The sequence below is a fragment of the Triticum urartu genome, chromosome 3A, assembly GCF_056163025.1.
Source record: "Triticum urartu cultivar PI428250 chromosome 3A, HENAU_Tu73, whole genome shotgun sequence".
NCBI lineage: Eukaryota > Viridiplantae > Streptophyta > Magnoliopsida > Poales > Poaceae > Triticum > Triticum urartu.
In genome coordinates, this window is record NC_141875.1 from 503,016,612 (window position 1) to 503,034,216 (window position 17,605).

The 17,605-nt window shown below is 48.9% G+C and overlaps 1 pseudogene; it reads right to left on the bottom strand.

The window, feature by feature from the left end:
• Positions 1-3,222: 3,222 nt before the first annotated feature.
• LOC125546912 (UDP-glycosyltransferase 88F5-like) lies at positions 3,223-4,077 on the bottom strand (annotated as a pseudogene).
• Between the last annotated feature and the right edge of the window lie 13,528 nt (positions 4,078-17,605).

Here is a 17,605-nt window from a genome sequence, read left to right on the forward strand (position 1 = left end):
GTGTCCATGGCTTGTACGTGAAGACTGCTGAAAAAAAATTGCTTGACTTGTGCATGGCTTATATTTCTACAACCGTGAAAGGATGTGGGCCTTTCAAGCAATTGTTTTTTTATTTCAGCTAAGGATTACAGGGGGCGATCTACACCGTAATAATCCGGTCCCACCAAATTAATAGTTGCTAATTTCTAATTAACGTGGTAATTTCTGAGGAGTGCATAATTAGTATAGGTATAGATAGATAGATAGATAGATAGATAGATATAGATAGATATAGATATAGATAGATAGATAGATAGATAGATGGCTTCGAAGGCACCAATTAGGAGAAAAATTGTGTATATCTATACCTACTAATAAAGCAAGGTGTGTTTCTTCAATTTTTTCATCCGTTCATCATCAAAATATTTTTTTTCTATCCGAGGTGGTATTAAACTTTTGTACGTCCGTCTATTAGCAAAAGAAAAAGATTTGTCCAGATCTACGTCCATGGGCCGCGCGCTATGGCCCATTAAAGTCCGCCGATTTTTTCCTGCCCACGCGACAACAAACAAAATCCTATTTCCCGCACAAAGAGGTAAATAGTTCAACGTACGCACAGGGCGCCATGACTGGGCCACTCATTTTATATTCTGTGTTTTGTTTCTATTTTACTTCTTATGTTTCTTCCCTTTTTATTTTCTGTTAATTTTGTATTTTTACCGTTCCAAGTCTATATTTTTTCTTATTTCGAAAATTCAAAATTTTCAGAAAATGTTTCGAATTTCATTTAAATTATTTCGAATTTTTATATGTGTATATTTTTAAAAATTTCTCAATATTTAATAAAATGCATTTAACCAATTTTCAACATTTGAAAATATACATGTTTATTTTTTCCTTCCCACGCAGAAACACAAAATCCTATTTCCTGTACAGAGCGGTAAATAGTTCAACATACGCACAGGGCGCCAAGACTGGCCCACTCATTTTTTTCTGTGGTTTGTTTCTATTTTTCTTCTTCTCTTTCTTTCTGTTTATTTTTTATTTTTACCGTTCCAAGTCAATTTTTTCCTTTTTTCTTAAATTAGGAATTTTCAAAAAAAAATCGAATTTCATTTTTTATTCAAATTTTCGTAAAAAGTTACGAATTCCAAAAGGCTGCTCCAATTTTAGAAAATGTTTGGAAATTTTTTTGTCGCTCCAAAGTTTGTTCAAAATGTTAATAATTATTCCCATTTTTTAAAATGTTTGTATTTTGAAATATTGATCAATAATTAATAAAATGCATTTGAAAAATGTTCCATGTTTGAAAATATTAATGTTTTACCGATATGTTCAAAAATTAGAAATAACGTTTCCATTAAAGAAACACATTTTCTTAAATTCTTCTGAATGTTCAAAATATGTTTCTATTTTCAAAATTTGTTCACAACTTAAAAAAAATCATATTTTTAAAAAGGTTCATGTTTTTATGAAATGTATGTGAATTTCATGAAATGCTCCGTTGAAACTTTTTGTTCTTATTTTTCCCAAAATTGTATGGAATTTTAAAAAAAAGTGATCGTAATTTGGAAAATTGTTCAAGTTCCCAAGTATATTCCGTAGTTTCTGTTACGAATTCTGAAATTGTGTTCCTATTTCAAAAATTTGTGCAATTTTTAAATTTACTCATTCCAAATTTTGTTTCAAAAATGGAAAATTATTTCCCATTTTTTGAAAAATTGTTTGGGTTTCTCCAAATTTGTTCAAGATTTAAAATTGCATTTAACAAATGTTAGAAATTTGATAAATACTCGTGTTTTAGTGAGATGTTCAAAAACTGAAAATAAGTTTTGCAGTGAAAAGACATTTTCTACTCAAAAGATTTTTCCATTTCCTCAAAAATTTCACAAATTTAAAAAACTTCGTATTTTTACAATAGATTCATTTTTTTAAGAAATGTCGTTTAATTTCAAAAAAATGTTCCGTTCAAATTTTTTGCACGTGTTCTTTTAAATGTATGGTTTTGAAAAAAATTGTTTGGAATTTGGAAAATTATTCATGTTGCCAAGTATATTTAGCAATTCATAGTTATGAATTTTTTTGAAAAGTATAAGAAAGGAAAAAAGAAATGTTTTGAATCTGACATTGTAGTATATCCTTAAATATTCACGCTAAATATTGGTTAGCAGGACGGGTTTGTTTGACTGGCTACTAACATGTGGGATTGCTCATACTGGGCCTTTGAGGTCGTGAGTTCGATCACTCCCATATTGGGCCTGCTCCGCATCAAACATATCGAGCTAAGTCGGCTTGTTCAGAATAAGGGACACCATAAATATTGATGATTGACTAAAAAATAAAAATAAATTATTAACGGTGGTAGTTTCCATGTGCAAATAAAAGAGAATATGCCAGTTAATTATAATTGAAGAAAATTGTGAGCACATGTCAATAAAAGAGAATATAACGGGTTGGCTCTAATTAAAGGATATCGTGTTGAACTAGATAATACGGACATGTGAGGTCTTGATCCATTCTTATATTGAGTCAGATGCATGTAGTTTTATTATCCCATTGCAACGCACAGGCATGTGTGCTATTATATACATACATATACATATATATATATATATATATATATATATATATATATATATATATATATTATGATCGGTTCTACTAGAAATTTTATTTATATACATGCATAACGTGTACAATATGTAGTATCGTAAAATACCAGCAAACGAAAAAGAATTAAATGGAAAACACAAGATTAAATGAAAAAGAAATCATAAACTCAAAATCTCCCAATTTTTTAATATCGGTTGGTGACACCAACCGATACTAAAGGGCTCCCTGCCCCTGAAGCTGACTCGTGCCACGTGGTTGCCCTTTAGCACCGGTTCATGCTGAACTGGTACTAAAGGGGGGCCTTTAGTGCCTACACTTTAGCGCCGGTTACCAAACCGGCATTAAAGGGCCTTACGAACCGGTGCTATTGCCCGGTTCTGCACTAGTGTTATGTTAGATGCATCCGTATTTAGACAAATTTAAGACAATCTTTTTTGGATGCAGTCAGTACAAAAGACACATAGTTTGTGTGTTTTTTAAAAAAAGGGACACCATTAGCTGATTGCCACGTCATTTTGTGCATACTGATTAAGTGGTGTTGCTCAGTTTGAAAATTCCACTACAGAGTACACATGTTGAACAAGGTGAACACGATTACAGGAAGAAGGCTAAAAAAACATAGTCAACGATTCAATCGAATATCGAAATCTTCAGATTATCCACAAAGTCAACAAATGTTGCCACCGAAGATCCACCGCTTTCCAGCGCATTGGCAGCAATCTCTTGTGCCATCGTCATCCGTTCCCTGATCTCCTCCCCTTGCTTGGAATCCATGATCAGTCTCACCTTCCCCTCTACCTCATCTGCTTTAACTATCCCCTCGTCATAGCCGCTCATGGCCACCCCGAGTTTCATCTCCTCCACGACGAATACCTTGTTCATCCTCTGCTCCGCGTACATGGGCCAGCACAGCATCGGCACCCCGGCTACAACAGCCTCTAGTGTCGAGTTCCAACCGCAATGCGTCACGAACGCGCCGGTCACCGGGTGCCGGAGCACCTCCACTTGCGGCGCCCAGGAGGAAACCACCATCCCGCGTCCCCTTGTCCTATCCAAGAATCCCTCCAGCAGCAGCGGCTCCACCGCCGCCTCGGCCCGCCCCTCGAACCGCTTTGTCGCGTCGGCGTTCGGCGCAACGGGCGCTCGCACGGCCCATAAGAACGCGTGCCCGCTCTTCTCCAGTCCCACGGCGATCTCCTTTAACTGCTCTGCGGGCTCCGAGCTCACGCTCCCGAAGCAGAGGAATACCACGCTCCGCGCTGGCTGCTTGTCTAGCCATCTCAGGCATTCGTGCTTCACGGTGCTTCCCCTCTCCTCGCCGACCAATGGACCGACGCCGAACAGTTTCGGTACTGACTAGTCGGGATGGGGAGTCCCGTCTTTTATCGCCTTGACGGCGCGGGGCTCCAGCCACTCGAACGTGTTCGAGAGAATGCCCTTAGATCTTGGCAGCTGCTCCATAAGGCTAAGGATTGCCTTGTGCTGGCTGTCGCAACCTGCGCTTTGGCACATGGCTAAGGTAGCAACATGCGCTTTGGGTAACTTTTGGTTGGGCGCTCGGGTTCGTATTCCTCGGCTGCAAGGACCTTGGTCCATCTATCCGCTAGCAGATCTTGATCAGCTTGAAGCTGCTGCTGCTTTTTCTTCAGGCTTTTTGCTGTGGCTATAAGTCGGCGCTTGAAGCGCTCCTGCTCGACGAGATCCTCAGGCACGATGAATTCTTCGTCGCCGAGGCTCACCTCGTCTTCGGAGAGGGGCATGTAATTGTCATCCCCTAATTCTCCGTCTGTCGCATGTTCCTTAGGGCTCGCTTGCCCATCCTCCCGCTCGAAGCCTGGCTAGATGGGATTGACTTCGTCTTCGGCACTGTCCGTGGCGTTATTGTTTCTTGTGCCGGTATCGCTGCTTTTGCTATGGCGGGGCTTAGAGCGGCGTCGATGACGCTGGTGCTTAGATTGCTTCCCGAGGGGGTTATCCTCCGTTGCCTTATTGCCATTGCTTTCTTAGGGGATGTCCACCATGTATATATCATATGATGAGGTGGCTGTCCAGTGCCCTGTGGGAGGTGGTTCCTGTTCTTCTCCTGCATCGTCGTCCATACCGTCGATGTCTTCGGAGCCGAAATCAAGCATGTCGGTTAAGTCGTCGATAGTGGCTATTAAGTGGGTGGTGGGTGGGGAATGAATTTCATCGTCCGCTTCCCACTCAAGTCGGACATAGTTCGGCCAAGGGTCTCCTGACAAGGAGAGAGACCTCAATGAATTTAGCACGTCGCCCAAGGGCGAGTGCTGAAAGATATCCGCGGAGGTAAACTACATGATCGGTGCCCAGTCAGATTCGATAGGCATGGACGCAAGCGGTTCGGAGCCTGTGGCCGGGGACGAATCCAAGGGTCCGGTAACACAGGTCTCATAGGAGGTGCAGTCAGTATTTGGCTCTATCGCCGCTGAGTGTGCTTCTTCCATGGCGGGGTCCAACCACCCATCCTCGGACGGCACGATCTGCTCCGGATTGAGGGCCGGAGCAGCCATAGGTGTGATCTCCCGAACACCGTCCGACGGCAGAGCTAAGTCATGTTCGTCGTGACTGTGCAGCACACCTGACATGGGCTCAAATCCGTCGAAGATCAAGTCTCCGCGGATGTCGGCAGTATAGTTCAAGCTTCCAAACCTGACCTGATGGCCAGGGGCGTAGCTCTCCATCTGCTCCAGAATGCCAAGCGAGTTGGCCCGCGGTACAAAGTCGCCGAATACGAAGATCTGTCCGGGGAGAAAAACCTCACCCTGGATCGCATCGTTGCCGATGATCGAAGGAGCCATCAAGCCTTTATCGTGACGGCATAGTGGAACTCTTAATGAAAGCACCAATGTCGGTGTCAAAACCGGCGGATCTCGGGTAGGGGGTCCCGAACTGTGCATCCAAGACTGATGGTAACAGGAGGCGGGGGACACAACGTTTACCCAGGTTCGGGCCCTCTCGTTGGAGGTAATACCCTACTTCCTGCTTGATTGATCTTGATGATATGAGTATTACAAGAGTTGATCTACCATGAGATCGTAGAGGCTAAACCCTAGAAGCTAGCTGAAAGATCGTCGATGTCGCCTAGAGGGGGGATGAATAGGCATTTTAAAATAATTACGATTTAGGCTTTAACAAATGCGGAATAAACCTAGCACTTAATTTGTCAAGCACAAAACCTAAAACAACTAGGCTCACCTATGTGCACCAACAACTTATGCTAAGCAAGATAAGCAACTATGTGATAGCAAGATATATGACAAGAAACAATATGGCTATCACGAAGTAAAGTGCATAAGTAAAGGGGCTTGGGTAAGAGATAATCGAGGCACGCGGAGACGACGATGTATCCTGAAGTTCACATCCTTGCGGATGCTAATCTCCGTTTCGAGCGGTGTGGAGGCACAATGCTCCCCAAGAAGCCACTAGGGCCACCGTAATCTCCTCACGCCCTCGCACAATGCAAGATGCCGTGATTCCACTAAGGGACCCTTGAGGGCGGTCACCGAACCCGTACAAATGGCAACCCTTGGGGGCATTCACCGAACCCGTACACTTTGGTAACCCTTGGGGGCGGTCACCGATACCCGTCAAATTGCTCGGGGCGATCTCCACAACCTAATTGGAGACCCCTACGCTTGCCAGAAGCTTTACACCACAATGATTGAGCTCCGAACAACACCAACCGTCTAGGGCGCCAAGGCACCCAAGAGGAACAAGCTCTAGGGTGCCCAAACACCCAAGAGTAATAAGCTTCTCAAACTTCACTTCCACGTATCACCGTGGAGAACTCAAACCGATGCACCAAATGAAATGGCAAGGGCACACGGAGTGCCCAAGTCCTTCTCTCTCAAATCCCACCGAAGCAACTAATGCTAGGGAGGAAAATGAGAGGAAGAACAAGAAGGAGAACACCAAGAACTTCAAGATCTAGATCCAAGGGGTTCCCCTCACATAGAGGAGAAAGTGATTGGTGGAAATGTGGATCTAGATCTCGTCTCTCTTTTCCCTCAAAAACTAGCAAGAATCCATGGAGGGACTGAGAGTTAGCAAGCTCGAAGAAGCTCAACAATGGGGGAAGAACGCGAGCTCAAAGGATGAGGTTGAATGGGGAAGAAGACCCCCTTTTATAGGAGCTCTGGAATTCAACCGTTATGTGCTCAGTCCGCGCACGAGCGGTACTACCGCTCAGGGGAGCGGTACTACCGCCCGGGAGGTAGAACACGGAGAGCGGAGCGAAACAGAGTGCGTGGCGGAGCCGTATGAGCGGCACTACCACTGGAGCCAGCGGTACTACCGTTGGCCGCAGCGGTACTACCGCTTGGGACAGCGGTACTACCGCTTGTGGCGATAAGCGGTACTGCCGCTCCAGCCCGGCGGTACTACCGCTGGGACCGCGCACAACACCTACCACGAGCACAGGGAGAAGGAACAGAGAGGAGGGCCATTGAGCGGCACTAGGGGTGGTGGTAGCCGCGGTACTACTGCACATGAGCGGTACTACTGCTCCTACTGCCGCTCCTACTGCCGCTGAACCCGACACGAGAAAACCACGTCTCGAGTCGAGGCGGTACCAGCGTGGAACCGGAGCCGTACTATCGCTTATGGCCATGGGCGGTACTATCGCTGTGGGACAACGGTACTACCGCTTGTGGCGATAAGCGGTACTGCCGCTCCGGCCCAGCGGTACTACCGCTGGCGCCATCCTTAAGCCACTTCCACGAAAGCAAGTAAAGTCCACGGAAAACCAGAACTGCCATAACTTCTGCATATGAGCTCCGAATTGAGCAAACTCAAGCTTGTTGGATACAAGACGACGAGTAGCATCAAAACAGCAAAGAGAAACCTCCAACATCGAAAACATCATAGAAGATAGGGAAGCCAACAAATAGAGGAGAGAAACCTCCAACCGAGAAGAACCGGCAAAAACCTCCAACATCGAAAACATCATAGAAGATGCGAGTGGACTCCGTTTTCAATGAACTCGAGCTTGTCACCAAGATGACCATAAGCTCCAAAACTCACAACGAGAAGAACCAAACAAGAACCAATAAAGATGATGCAAGGATGCAATGGTTTGAGGTCTCTACGAACGATACGATCAACCTACTCATAGAGAGCCCCCCTTGATAGTACGGCAATCGATCCTATAACCCGGTCTCCCAACTACCATCATGAGACCGGTAAAATAGAAAACCTACCAAGGGCAAACCTTTGCCTTGCACATGGTCCACTTGAGCTAGATGATGACGATCTTGACTCCCTCAAGTTGGACCACTGAGGGAGTCCTGGATTAGGGGGTCTCCGGACAGCCAGACTGTCTCCATTGGCCGGACTGTTAGACTATGAAGATACAAGATTGAAGACTTCGTCTCATGTCCGGATGGGACTCTACTTGGCGTGGAAGGCAAGCTAGGAAATACGTATATGGATATCTCCTCCTTTGTAACTGACCTTGTGTAACCCTAACCCTCTCCGGTGTCTATATAAACCGAAGGGTTTTAGTCCGTAGGACAACAATCACAACATACAATCATACCATAGGCTAGCTTCTAGGGTTTAGCCTCTCTGATCTCATGGTAGATCTACTCTTGTACTACCCATATCAGCAATATTAATCAAGCAGGACCTAGGGTTTTACCTCCATCAAGAGGGCCCGAACCTGGGTAAAACTTCGTGTCCCTTGCCTCCTGTTACCATCCGACCTAGACGCACAGTTCGGGACCCCCTACCCGAGATCCGCCAGTTTTGACACCGACATTGGTGCTTTCATTGAGAGTTCCTCTGTGTCGTCGCCGTTAGGCTTGATGGCTCCTATTATCATCGATAGTGATGCGGTCCACGGTGAGACTTTTCTCCCCGGACAGATCTTCGTATTCGGCGGCTTTGCACTGCGGGCTAATTCGCTTGGCCATCTGGAGCAGATTGAAAGCTACGCCCCTAGCCATCAGGTCAGATTTGGAAGTTTGAACTACACAGCCGACATCCGCGGAGACTTGATCTTCGACGGATTCGAGCCACAGTCGGGCGCGCCGCACTGTCGCGATGGGTATGACCTAGCTCTGCCGCCGAACAGTACCCCAGAGGCCGCGCCCGCATCAGCTCCGACCCTTAGCTTGGAACAAACTGTGCCAATCGAGGACGTGTGGCTAGACACCGCCTCAAGGGTTGCAGTCTCGACGGCGATCGAGCCAAACACCAGCATAATCCTCTGCGCAGCCCATGACTCCAAGGGGCCGGATTCTTTCCCGGACTCTGAACCATCCGCGCCCCTGCCAATCGAATCCGATTGGGCACCGATCATGGAATTCACCGCCACGGATATCTTTCAGCACTCGCCCTTCGGCGACATTCTGAATTCACTAAGGACTCTCCCTTTGTCAGGAGAGCCCTGGCCGGATTATGGCCAACAGGATTGGGATGCGGAAGACAAAGAAATTCGACGCCCACCCACCACCCACTTCGTAGCCACTGTCGATGATTTAACCGACATGCTCGACTTCGATTCTGAAGACATCGACGGTATGGACGACGATGTAGGAGACGAACACGAACCAGCGCCTATAGAGCACTGGAAAGCCACCTCGTCATATGACATATACATGGTGGATACACCCAACGAAGACAATGGCGACGAGATAGCGGAGGATGACCCCTCCAAGAAGCAACCCAAGCGCCGACGTCAGTGGCGCCGCTCTAAGTCCCGCCAAAGCAAAAGTGGTGACACCGGCACAGGAGATAATAACACTCCGGATAGCGTCGAAGACAACAACAATCCCCTCCAGCAAGATTTAGAGCAGGAGGATGAAGCAGCCAGCTCTCTTGAGAGAGCAGCTGACGAAGAGGAGGATGACAATCACATGCCCCCCCTCCGAAGACGAGGCAAGCCTCGGCGATGATGAGTTCGCCGTCCCAGAGGATCCCGTCGAACAAAAGCGCTTCAAGCGTCGGCTTATGGCCACGGCAAATAGCCTGAAGAGAAAGCAGCAGCAGCTTCAAGCTGATCAAGATCTGCTAGCTGACAAATGGAGTGAAGTCCTCGCAGCCGAGGAATATAAACTCGAGCGCCCCTCCAAGAGTTACCCAAGGCACAGGTTACTACCCCGACTGGAGGAAGAAGCGTATGATACGGCTGATTGGCCACCTCGTGGCCGCGATAGAGAGGCATTCCAGCCAAAAGCTCAGCCTCCACCCCAAGGCCATTCAAATAAAAAGGCATGGGGAGATACACCAGACCTGCGAGACATACTGGAGGACAAGGCAAAGCATTCAAGATCGATCTACGGATCACGAGGGCGCACCACTCTGCGAGACGACAAACGTCACGCCGGATACAGTAAAAGCAAATCGGTCGGGCCGAACACAATGGGCAAGACCCATTCAAGCTGCGTCGCGATATAGCCCAATACAGAGGCGCCGCACACCCCTTATGCTTCACAGACGAAGTAATGGAACATCAATTCCCAAAAGGTTTCAAACCTGTAAATATTGAATCATACGACGGCACAACAGATCCCGCGGTATGGATTGAGGACTTCCTCCTCCACATCCACATGGCCCACGGCGATGACTTACACGCCATCAAATACCTCCCACTAAAGCTCAAAGGACCAGCGCAGCATTAGCTTAACAGCTTGCCAGCGGACTCCATTAGCTGTTGGGAAGATCTGGAAGCCGCATTCCTCGACAACTTTCAGGGCACTTATGTGCGACCACCAGACGCCGATGACTTGAGCCACATAATTCAGCAGACAGAAGAATCGGTCAGGCAATTCTGGACTCGGTTCCTTACAAAGAAAAATCAAATCATCGACTGTACGGATGCGGAGGCCTTAGCAGCTTTCAAGCACAACATCCGAGACGAGTGGCTAGCCCGGCACCTTGGTCAGGAAAAGCCGAAATCTATGGCAGCCCTCACGACGCTCATGACCCGCTTTTGTGCGGGAGAGGACAGCTGGCTGGCTCACAGTAATAACATATCAAAGAACCATGGTACCTCAGATACCAAGGACGGTAATAGCAGGTCATGTCGCAACAAGCATAAGCGCTGCATTAACAGTGAAAATACTGAGGATACGGCAGTTAATGCCGGATTCAAAGGCTCTAAACCCGGTCAGTGGAAAAAGCCATTCAAACAAAGTACGTCGGGTCCGTCCAGCTTGGACCGTATCCTCGATCGCTCGTGTCAAATACACGGCACCCCAGAAAAGCCATCCAGTCACACCAACAGGGATTGTTGGGTGTTCAAGCAGGCCGGCAAGTTAATTGCCGAAAACAAGGACAAGGGGCCGCATAGCGATGACGAGGAGGAACCCCGGCAGCCACACATTGGAGGACAGAAGAGGTTTCCCCCACAAGTGCGGACGGTGAACATGATATACGCAACCCACATCCCCAAGAGGGAGCGGAAGCGTGCGCTCAGGGACGTATATGCGTTGGAGCGAGTCGCCCCAAAGTTCAACCCTTGGTCCTCCTGTCCGATCACCTTCGATCGCAGGGACCACCCCACTAGTATCCGTCATGGCGGATTCACCGCACTGGTCCTAAACCCAATCATCGACAGAATTCACCTCACTCGAGTCCTTATGGACGGCGGCAGAAGCCTAAACCTGCTTTATCAGGACACAGTGCACAAAATGGGTATAGACCCCTCAAGGATCAAACCCACAAAAACGACCTTTAAGGGCGTCAATCCAGGCGTAGAGGCCCATTGCACAGGCTCAATTACACTGGAAGTGGTCTTCGGATCCCCGAATAACTTCCGAAGTGAAGAGTTAATCTTCGATATAGTCCCGTTCCGCAGTGGTTATCACGCGCTGCTCGGGCGAACCGCATTTGCTAGATTCAATGCGGTACCGCACTATGCATACCTCAAGCTCAAGATGCCATGACCTCGCGGAGTTATTACAGTCAATGGAAACACAGAGCGCTCTCTCCGAACATAGGAGCACACCGCGGCCCTCGCAGCAGAAGCGCAAAGCAGCCTCTCAAGGCAATCTACCAGTTCGGCGTTTCAAAGCCCGGACACCTTCAAGCGCGCTCAGGGCAATCGGCAAATAGACCGCCTGGCGCGATCTGAGCTCGCTAGCAATACGGCGACCACCCCAATCCCAGCCCAACGGCGATATTCGTGACGCGCGTACATAATTACGCATTAAAAATACCATGGGCATAGGTGGGGAGGGGGGGCACAACTGCGGCACGCCCCAAAACGCGGCCTAAACCGCACTAGGGGCTTCCCGTTTGGTTATTTTTCTTTTTCTTTCAGGACCTTAATCTCTGGAAACACTGTCCGGCAGCTCTATTGCCGAACACATGATACAGCAACCAAGGAGGCAGACAGCTACATTATACAACGGAATTCCCAGGTTGATTACAGATTTCATATCATTCCTCAGCTCGCCCTTGGAAGGGACATAGTCCTACTCTTTTGCTTATCGCACTATCTGTATCACTCTGCTTTAACGCAATTTTTCAATAAACAATGCATGACATTACGACTATTTTTCGCATTCTTGTTATATATATATATATATATATATATATATATGTGTTCATTAATGACGCCTTGCAACCGTACACTCTAGTACGGCCAATACACCAGGGGCTTACGTACCCCAGAATGCGGTGTGAAAAGTCCGAACACTTTCACAAGTGCGGCACCCCAAACTTATAGCATTATATGCATCAGCTCCGAATCATGTCTTTGGTCAAATGTTGGGTTTGCCCGGCTCCTATGTTTTGGTACCTTACGTTCCGCTCTATCGGCTAAGGTAGCGCTAGCAGAACTACTGCGATTGTGCCCCGGTTCTGCCGAGCTGAGCACCTCAGTAGAGAAAGCTAAAACTGACTGTCATGATAAGGCGAGAGACTAGTCGCTGTTCGGCGAGGTTTTTCGAGTCCCTAAAGACTTATGCCGCTTAGGGCGAGGGGCCGGCTCTGTCCGGCTTACAGGCGTGTATCGCGCCCTGAATTCGGCCTTCCGAATACCAGGGGCTTCGCCGAAATTTAAAATTATAGAATTCTATGGCTAAGTGAGAGTAATAAAGCATTATTAGTCTGGTTGCCTTGTTCGTTGTGCTAAGCACCTCCCTCGAAGGACCCAAACATGGGAACAAGAGTGCTCAGGTTTATCCCGAACACCCCAGCACTCGTGGCATGGGGGCAGAAGCCGAGGACTAGCCATCTCTCACATTGGATAAACAGCCAAACAGAAGGTAATATTTTAAATTCTAACAAGCGTTGCATAGCGAATATGAAACAAGTTTTCATACATACAGGACAAAACGAGCAAGTCTCATTCAAATATTACATTTTTTGAACACTCATCCGCGATAAGACGGGCACCCGGCAGAACACCCTCGTAGTACATCTCGGGGTGGCGGTGCTCCTTGCCCTCCGGCGGCCCCTCCTTGATCAGCTTCACGGCGTCTAGCTTGACCCACGGCATTTTTACACGGGCGAAAGCCCGACGTGCACCCTCAATGCAGACGGATCGCTTGACGACCTCCAGCCGTGGGCAGGCATCCACAAGCCGCCTCACCAGGCCGAAGAAGCTGTTCGGAAGGGCGTCGCCAGGCCACAACCGGACTATGAAGCCCTTCATGGCCTGATCGGCCGCCTTATGTAGCTCGACCATCTGCTTCAGCTGGTCGCTCATTGGCACCGGATGTTCGGCCTCAGTATACTGAGACCAGAGCAGCTTCTCCATCGAGCTTCTGTCCTTGGCCTAGTAAAATTGTGCAGCATCGGACACACTGCGGGGCAAATCTGCGAATGCTCCTGAAGAGCTCCGGATTCAGGTAAGTAATTGGTAATTCACTTTTACATGCTTGCTTTGCATATAGAAAGCCTTACCCGCCACTATCTTCTTCATCGCGTCGATCTCCTGAAGGGCCTTCTGGGCCTCGGCCTTGGCACTCATTGCGCTCTCACGGGCCGCGGCAAGCTCAGACTCTCGCGTCTTCAAGTCAAGCTCCAACGCCTCGTGCTTTGTCACGAGAGCCTGGAGCCCTTGCTGCACCTCTCCCACCCGAGCCTCGTGCTTCTCTCGCTCGGTGCGCTCCTTGGCCGTTGTATCTTCGGCCTTGGTCAGCGCTTGCTTCAGGGTCGCCACCTCAGTCGTGGCCCCTGGCAAACATAAAATGATCCTGTCATTTTGCAAATCGCGTCCTTATATATATACATATCTATAGACGGGGTATTACTTACCCTTGTTCTCCTTGAGCTGCCTCTTGGCAAGGCTGAGCTCTTTCTTGGACCCCTCGAGGTCCTCCTTCAGTACGGCGACCTCCGCAGTTAGTGTGGCGGACGCCAGCAGCGAAGCCTGCATATGCATATTGACATACTTATATTAGACTCCTGCGATATTATTTGATCCTCTATTCGGCCTTTCTTTGTGAACACCGAACAAAGCATCAGGGGCTACTGTCTATGCGGTAATACTTCTACTACATTTTAAAACACTTACCTCGAAGCCTGTTAGAAGGCTGGCACAGGCTTCAGTCAATCCGCTCTTGGCCGACTAAACCTTCTGGATCACCGCACTCATGATGGTGCGGTGCTCCTCGTCGATGGAAGCGCTGCGAAGCGCTTCCAGCAGATTGTCCAGTGCCTCTGGATGGACAGAGGTCACCGGCACAGGCGTCTGGCCCCTCTTAGAAGGAGATCGCCTGCCCGAGCCCGGAACCGCTGGAGGGTCTGGCACGGTGTTCGGCTGAGGGCCGAACTTGGAGCTCTCGGGGGCCCCGTCCCCTCGGCTCCTGGAGTCCGAAAGGTCTCCTTGAGGTGCCTCCAGGACTGTCTCCCCTCGATCCGGTGCCTCTTGAGACAACACCTCGGCATCGTCGGCAGGATGAGGGGAGGTGGCAGTCGGGACTGGATCGCTATCCATGTCCGACGAGCCCAGGGAGCCGTCCAAGGATACCTCGATATTGGCTCGTGGCGGCCTGCGTAATTATGTTCGGCGATTAGGGAAAGCAGTGCGACAAAGGAATCCTATGGGTTACTTTGGTATCCGAATACTTACGATCTCCACGGGGGCTTGGCCCTGGGCAACCACTCGTCTTCGCCTTCGTCGGCGGCGGTAGAGCTGTCCGGAAGGAGAGTCCTTCCCTTCTTGGACCCTTCGCCCCCCCCCCCAGTTGGGGCGGCCTTCCTTTTTCTGTCTCCCCTAGTCGGTGGGGGAGCATCTTCTTCTTCTTCTTCTTCCTCGTCTTCGGGGGAAGAGTGCGCCGCAGAGTCATCGGACGGTGAGTCCGACGACGCCTGGCGTCGGGAACTCTTTCGAGCTCCCTTGGCCTTCTTGGTCTTCTCTGGCACCTTATAAGGGGCCGGAGTCAACATCTTCGCCAGAAGAGCGTCTGCGGGGCCTTCAGGCAAAGGAGTCGGACAGTCGATCTGTTCGGCCATCTTCTGCCAGTCCTGTCAAAGGTACGGGAGTTTAGATCCCGCATAGAGTCAATCTATATAAAAATGAATATTATGTGAAAGGTTAAGCAGCTTACCGCACTGGTTTGGCGCTTCGTGCTGTATCCGCGATCCTCAGTAATAGGGGGAGGGACCTCGGCACTTTTGAACAGCACCCTCCAGGCGTCTTCATGAGTCGTGTCGAAGAGCCTGTTCAGAATCCGGTGCTGCGCCGGATTGAACTCCCACAAGGTGAACTCCCGTTGTTCGCACGGGAGTATCCGGCGGATGAGCATAACCTGGACTATGTTGACAAGCTTGAGCTTCTTGTCCACCATGTTTTGAATACATGTTTGGAGTCCAGTCAGCTCTTTCGAACTACCCCAAGACAGGCCCTTCTCTTTCCAGGAGGTGAGCCGCTTGGGGAAGCCAGATTGGAACTCGGGGGCCGCTACCCATGCGGTATCGCGCGGCTCGGTGATATAGAACCACCCCGATTGCCACCCCTTTATGGTTTCCACAAAGGAGCCCTCGAGCCATGTTATGTTGGGCATCTTGCCCACCATGGCGCCTCCGCACTCCGCCTGGCGGCCGCCCACTCCTTCGGCTTGACATTGAAGGTCTTCAGCCATAAGCTGAAGTGGGGCTTGATGCGGAGGAAGGCCTCACACACGACGATAAATGTCAAGATGTTGAAGACGAAGTTCGGGGACAGATCGTGGAAATCCAGGCCGGAATAGAACATGACCCCTGGACGAGTGGATGGAGAGGGAAACCCAATCCACGGAGGAAATGGGTGAGGAATACTACCCTCTCATGGGGCCTGGGGGTGGGGATGAGCTGCCCCTCATCCGGGAGCCGGTGCGCGATGTCGTCGGGCAGGTATCCGGCTCTCCTCAGTTTCTTGATGTATCCCTCCGTGACGAAGGAGACCATCCACTTGCCTCCCGCTCCAGACATGGTTGGAGAAGGTTGAGGTGGAAGTGTAGACTTGGGCGCTGGAGCTCGAGTGTGCGAAAACGGATGAGCAGAGGAGGAAGAAGGCGTGGATAGAAAGGTGAATCCTTATCCCTTTATATGGGTGGATGAAACTAAGCGTCCCCACTTGCCTGGTAAAACTCGCTTATCCCCCAAGCGCCGCAATTGATGGCGCGATTGGGTTACCCACGCCCGTATTGATGAGAATCTCGTAATAAGGGGACACGATCTCTGCTTTGACAAGACGTGTCGAAAAACTGCCTCGCATTATGTGCGGGGCTGGTTAAAAGAAACGGTTCGAATAATCACCGGGCCATGACATAACGTCATGCTGCCAAAACAAGCCAGCAAATTAGTTCTGCAAAAATATTATTCTCTTTGCGGTGGAATGTGGAACTTATTTTGCAGGGTCGGACACTATCCTCGTATTCAAATTCTTCTATGATGTATTCAGAGAAGGAACCCGCCTTGCAATGCCGAAGACAATATTGTGCGCCGGACTCATCGTCATTGAAGCCTGGTTCAGGGGCTACTGAGGGAGTCCTGGATTAGGGGCTCTCTGAACAGCCGGACTATCTCCATTAGCCGGACTGTTAGACTATGAAGATACAAGATTGAAGACTTCGTCTCGTGTCCGGATGGGACTCTACTTGGCGTGGAAGGCAAGCTAGGCAATACGTATATGGATATCTCCTCCTTTGTAACCGACCTTGTGTAACCCTAACCCTCTCCGGTGTCTATATAAACCGAAGGGTTTTAGTCCGTAGGACAACAATCACAACATACAATCATACCATAGGCTAGCTTCTAGGGTTTAGCCTCTCTGATCCCGTGGTAGATCTACTCTTGTACTACCCATATCATCAATATTAATCAAGCAGGACGTAGGGCTTTACCTCCATCAAGAGGGCCCGAACCTGGGTAAAATTTCGTGTCCCTTGCCTCCTGTTACCATCCGGCCTAGACGCACAGTTCGGGACCCCCTACCCGAGATCTGCCAGTTTTGACACCGACAACCACCTTTCTTGATTGGGTTGACTCGATGAAGACTAGTTGATTGCTCCCCCATACTCCACTATGGGTGAGCCACTCTTCCGCACATCTTCACAAGTCCATTGTCACCACAAAGGACGGCAAGCTTCAAGCATTTGATCTCTTCGTGGTGCTCCACTTGAACTTGCACACCGCAACCTTTCTTGATTGTGTTGACTTGATGAAGCCTAGTTGATTGCTCCCCCATACTCCACTATGGGTGAGCCACTCTTCCGCACATCTTCACAAGTCCAATGTCACCACAAAGGACGGCAAGCTTCAACCATTTGATCTCTTCGTGATGCTCCACTTGAACTTGCACACCGCAACCTAACCCCACAAAGAACCCTCACGAAGACCATGGGTTAGTACACAAAGCGTAATTGACAATGCTTACCATACCATGGGATCACTTGATCCCTCTCGGTACATCTTCTACGCTTTGTGGGTTGATCAACTTGATTCACTCTTTGACTTAGTCTTGATCAACCTCTCACAAGACCAATCTTTAGGTAATTCCTTGAATAGCACCTTGGTCGACACAAACTCTCCTTGAAACCAACACATGTACTCCAAG